The following is a 6,000-nucleotide window of genomic DNA, read 5'->3' as shown; positions in this document are numbered from 1 at the left end:
CGTTTCGTCGAATTCCGAGAATATTGCCCGAACAGCCTTTCCGGAACCAAAAACGAGCAGAAACGAGAACCGGCACCGTGGCATCTTGTTAATAGGTTAGTTCCAGAAAACGCATAAAAACATTATAAAGTGCAAGCAAAACATGTAAGTATTGTCATAAAACAAGCATGGAACGACAGAAATTATGGATACGTTGGAGACGTATCAGCGGGCGCCAGACAACTGCCTGCGTGCGTGGGGAAGAAGACAATGGCATATTGCCCATAACCCCCTGGGTTTTTCTAATTTCTCTAGAAACTTTGAAACAACACTAAAACAAATCCTTTTAATAGTTTTGCAACCTTTTGGAGATCCAAATTAACTCAAATATTTTAGGGGAAATATTTTGTGGCCTTCCTAATAATAATTGAAAGTCCACATATTTTTATCTTGAGGTTTTCAAACATTTGAACACATTTCAAATAGAGAAAGACTCTCATAAACCTAGGGTTTCCACTTTAATCTATTTGCAAATTTTTCTTAATGCATTTTAGATGATGCTCATGAATGCACAAACATTTCCTAATTAGGGTTTGCTAAATAGAGATGTTACAAGGAGAAGGGAAAGAGGAGGAGGGGAAGGGAGAGAGGCGGAGGAGGAGGAAGAGGAGGAGGAGGAGAAGAGAAAGTGAAAGAAGAAGAGGCCAGCGGTGTGGTTTGCATAGGTTATCGCCAGGGCACCAAATATGGTGGTGCGCCGATGATAATTTTTGAAAAAATTCATCAAAATCTAAAACCTGAAAAAATTTATGTTTCCTTTTTGATTTTAGGGAATCTAAAAGTTATCAATTTTGCGTCGATACATTTTGATATAAAAAAGATTTTTTATCGGAGGTCGTATCAAACAGAAATCTTGTTTTACCGAAACATGACGCTATTTTGCATAATATATCGAAATTCATGTTTTTAGATTTTCGTGGAAACTAGATGACATAGCACATGGGCATCTCGAAGAATTTTTTTAAAAAACTTCTATCATTTTCTTTTATGCCATGATTGTGCGCCGGTGGTAATATTTTTACCCCCAGCGCACTAGGCTCCAATCTTTGGGCTGGCCTAGATCAGGCATACCCTTATTCCCAGCGCACAAATCATTCGTTGTGCTAGCGGTATTTGAGCACCACCGGCGCCCCATAAAATAGGTGCACCGGCGACAAATTCCACCAGCATGCATATTTTTTGGTGCGCCCGTGGTAACACTAGACATATAGCCTATTTCGTAGTAGTGTGGGCATTGCCACAGAGCGATACCATGAGTGCACGGTCATCATGTACGTTTCAAATTGGCACGACTATGCGAGATGGTACCTCCGGAGCCTAACCAGTTCTCTTCAAATGTGGTCACCTTGACCCAGACATCAGCATCTTGATAGTCATGGCGATGGAGGTGCCATGATCGACGTACTTAAGATGCCAAGCAGTGAAGGTCGCCAATGAACGCTCGAGTAGGTGGACGTGTCAATGATGTCATCCTCAATAATTTTTTGTTTTTTCAAATTTAGGTTCAACCAGTGAAAGATAAAAGAAGAAGTGCTACTGCTATTTTCTCCTCGAAATAAACTTTCGCCCCACCATATTAATATAACAACCACGAGAATAAATATTTTCTTTTCTTTTCTTTCAATGTTTTTTGCTCATGGTTTTGTTGGTCAAAGTATTCCTGAGGTTATAGGATTCGTCAAACTTTCTTTCCATTTTGTACATCAACAAAAAGTTATGTAGAAGCTGTTCCATTACTCTAGGAAATAAACCATTCTTTGGTTGCGTGAACGATCGAATCGAATGAGTGCCATAGCGGCCAAGGTCCATAGTCGATACTAAGGGCGTGTTTGGTAGACCGGCTCAACACAGATATTTCCAACCCAGCCGACTATTTCTTGTTTGGTAGGTCGGGTCGTGTGTGCCAGTGCCCATCTCATGCGAAAATAAGCCCTCGGCCATGCTAAGTTAGGAAGCTCGAATCCAGCTTCGCAAGGCAACCGAGCTAAGTCCGCCCGGAAAACGGTTCGCGCAAGCGGTTCGGCCTGCGAGGGTCACCGGTCCATCCCATCATTTTTTCCTATAGCCTAGTCTCGCCAGAGAGCTCTCCTCCTTCAACTTCCTCGCTGCCTCTCACGGCTTCGTCTCGAGGTCCATGTGCGACCATCTTCCGAGCTCTACACCAGCAACTGAACTGGCGGAAGGCCACACCGCCTCTCCCATCCCCCTCCAGCAGCGGAGCAGCTCGTCCTCGCCTCGCGCGAAGCAGGAGGAGTTCTCCACCGACAACCGAGCAGGAGGAGTAGCTCCGCCTCACCGCTCGTGAAGCAGAAGGAGCTGGGCCATCTGGCGGCAACGGCTCCTCTCGCCGACGGCAGGGGTGGAGCTCGAGCCCAACATTCACATGGACCTCATTGCTTTTTGTTTTATGTACAGGGACCTGGTCGCTTTTTTATTTTGTACTTAGGGACCGATGCCTTTTTATTTTTGTATGGCATGACTCAAATCATATAGGACACCAAAGAAAATCTCATACGACCTACCAAACACAACACAATAAAACACACTTGTAGGTAGTCAGCATAGGTAGACTCAACTTGTATTAGGTGAAATAAGCCAACCGGGCTACCAAACACACGTTAAGGGCTTGTTTGGTTACATGTTTTCCCGAGGAGTTCTGCCCATTTTCCCCGGCTAAATAAACGCCGAGCCCAATCAACCCAGATAAGCCCACCACGACGTGCAGTTTGTGGGTCGTTTCCACGTTCGTCCCCCTCCATCCTTATATGCCGACCAGGTAAGCACCTACAGTCCGTCGCACACCCCCGCACGTGGTGTGGGTGGACTCGGCTAGACATTTTCTTCCTGTTCTTTCTCCTTTTCCTTTCCTTTTCTTTTTTCCTTTTTTTCTTTTTTTCTATTTAAAAAAAGTTTTCCAATTTTTTCATATTTTAAAAAGGTTCAAGTTTGGAAAAGTATTCAAATTAAAAATTTGTTCATATAAAAAGTTTGAACAATTTTAGAATTTGAACGAATTTCAAAAACTAAACGAATTTTGAATTTTAAATGAAATTTTCAAAATTTAAACTAATTTCTAAATTTGAATGATTTCTGAATTTTCGAACAGATTTTGAATGATTTTCGAATTTAAAACAAATTTTGAATTTTGAACAATTTTTTAATTTTGAAAAAAATTAAACTCGTACATTTCTAAAATCTATATATAGAATATTTTGAAAACATAGAAAATAAACAGAAAAATATTAGTTTAAAAAAGCATAACTTTAAACAGAAAGAAGAAATAGAATAATAAAGAAAAAAATAATTAGCTGATGAGCCGCGGCACAATTAAGGGATCCCCCAATTAACAGCCGCAGGGTCCTCTCCGCGACAGGGAGGATGCGACGTTGGGTCGCCAACTGCTCCCCTCTCCCTTCTCATCCGTCAGATCACCCTCCTCTGCTTCGACGAATTGAATATCCTCCGCGCAGAGAACACATGAACTCCCCCGCCCCTGGCCGCTCCTGGCAACAGCAAGGTGAGCCCATTCCGTCCCTTTTTGCACCATTCAAAGCAGATCCGTTGAATCCCACCCTTTGGTGCCAGTGATTTCTAAGTTTAGATCGCGCGGTAGCGTTCTGACCTTGTTTTCTCCATGAGCTGAGGCTATAGATTGTAGCTGTTTAGGATGTCGGCTGAGAAGGCTTTCTGTTTGTTTGAGTAGAGTCATACCTGCACCGTTAGTAATCATGTCATGCAAATTCGGCTGGATATGTTTCCCCGATAAATCCACTTGCGCCTGTGCTTAGATGTCTGATTTCATACTGAAACCGAACAGCCAGACTTGAAGCATGCTAGTGCTTCCATATCTGTATATGAAATCAAAGAGGACATTGATTGCTGTTTTCCTTCTGAATAAACTACTTGGGTATTCTGTACATTGATCGTTTAACTTTCTGTCAGTCATATATGGACAGCTCTGGCATTTTAGCTGATGTAATCTACCATGATCGATGACACCTTCTTATGTTAGATTTTTTTTTACCTGATAGCTCCATAGCTATTCTCTTATCAATAATGGATGTCATGAATACACTATTTGATGTTCCTTGTTGTTGGTTTCAGTTCTAAACTATTGCTTGTAGATATGACCATTGTGCAAGGACTGATTGTGTTGTCATGTCCTTGTGGTACAGTTGATACCACCACGTCGTTGGATAAATTGTCCCGGAAGTCAGCTGGGCGATCATAAAGGAGGAAAACCTTGAGTTGCAGGTATGCTCCAATATTATGGATTGGAATAAATTCTGGCATGATCTTTTACTGACTTGGGTAACAGTTAGGAAAACCTTGAGTTCTAATTTGGCTGATGTATTTAGTTTGTTGATAAATTCTGCCATGATCTTTACTGAATTGGTTGATTTATTTGGTTGCTTCAGAAGTGGAGCAAGGGAAAGCAAAGGAGAAGGTTAACAGCGTGGTGCTTCCTGAGTCAGATTACAACTGGAGGTCTGGTGTGTTGGGTGTTTCCCAGGTACCTTTCCTGGGTCCTTGTCGAAGAGGTTGGTATGATAATATCCTTGAAAATGGTCTTCGCTAACCGCTATGAAGGAAACAAATTAAGCTGGATTGAAGTTTTGTCAAGTGAACTGATGATTGTAGTTTAGCCTAGCCCACAGTTCTGTTGTAGCTTTACTTTGTATGTTTTTGCTTGCTTCTTGTTTGTTTGCTTGCAAAACCAAACTGAAGGTCGTTCTTGCTGTATTATTAAAAGCGATGCCACCCATGTCCAGTTCTAAATATTGGGACCTTTAAATCAAATTACTCTAATTGTAGTACCAGATTTTACTGTAGTACTAACTGCATAGATTATGTTGATATAATCCTGGTAGTTCCTTTTTCCATTTTAGCATCTGCCTATTTGTTTGATATAGACGCCAGCTTGATTATTATTTGATTCAACCTGTAATTTTCACAATATGCTCAAGTTGATATTCTGGATTGTTTGCATGATTCAATTCTTCCTTGCCCCGATTTAATTTATTCACAGAAGTTTCATGCCCGTATTACCCCAATAACACATAGATTATTCGCTAGTCTTTTTTAGTATGGCAGCAGAGAAACAAGCAGCACAAACCTGAGTTTAGGGTACATATGACAGGCTCCAATAATAAATTATAATACAGTGAATTGTTCGTTTTGAAGAAGCCTTAAGAAGTGTTCATATTGTTTGGTTGATAGGGGCAGGCTCTTATTCTTGTAAGGAACCCAAGGCAACGGTATGTATCACCCTGAACCGATTGAACTGCTGATCATCTTGGAAATGTTATTGTAATACGAAGAGCTCATGTGTTACAGTCTTCCTTCTCTAATGCAAGTTGTGTCATGATTTATGAAGAAGCGCAATTTTGTGTTCCTAATTTATTCGGTAGTATTTAGGCTAACTGTTTGTATTTTTCTTGAACTAGATTTGTCATACTCAAATACTCCATTCAGATTGTTGAGTAGCATGTACCGGCAATATATTGTTAGATGTTGGATATTTTGGAACTAAATGTTAATCTGAACCTGAAACTTTTTCAGTGAAACTGCAGGAGGCTGGGATGAGGTCGCACGCTCGGACGACAGAGGAGCTTCGGTGCCCCGGCGTTGTGGTCGGCGACGTTGTGGTCGACGAGGAAGAGGCGGCAGAGGGCGAGCTCCTGTTTGGGATGAAAACGGGAACGTGTCGATGAGGCTGGAATGGGAACGGGAGTGGCGCGACCTTGCTTCCCTGCTCTGGTACTAGCCCTCTGCCGCCGCGGCCTTGCTCGAGCCCTTCATTGGCAAGCTGAGTCGCGTCGTGGCCGTAGGAGGGAGCTCTGCACGCCTGGAGCATGGCGACCCCCACGGGAGCCCTCTGACAACAAGCAAGGTTACGACGGCGAGCGGAGTGGCGGCAGATGGCAGGGAGGACGAAGATTTGAATTTGAATTCTGTTTT

General features: G+C 42.3%; 1 long non-coding RNA gene across 1 annotated transcript; it reads left to right on the top strand.

Moving 5' to 3' along the window:
• Positions 1-3,521: 3,521 nt before the first annotated feature.
• LOC124667540 lies at positions 3,522-4,552 on the top strand. The gene is made up of 3 exons (XR_006991319.1): positions 3,522-3,556; positions 4,215-4,293; positions 4,458-4,552. It is a non-coding gene; the product is annotated as an uncharacterized LOC124667540 (long non-coding RNA).
• The last annotated feature ends 1,448 nt before the right edge of the window (positions 4,553-6,000 follow it).

The sequence above is a fragment of the Lolium rigidum genome, chromosome 6 (genome assembly GCF_022539505.1).
Source record: "Lolium rigidum isolate FL_2022 chromosome 6, APGP_CSIRO_Lrig_0.1, whole genome shotgun sequence".
NCBI classification, from domain to species: Eukaryota; Viridiplantae; Streptophyta; class Magnoliopsida; order Poales; family Poaceae; genus Lolium; species Lolium rigidum.
The sequence above is the reverse complement of the archived record's forward strand: the minus strand, read 5'-3'. Positions and strand labels throughout refer to the sequence as shown.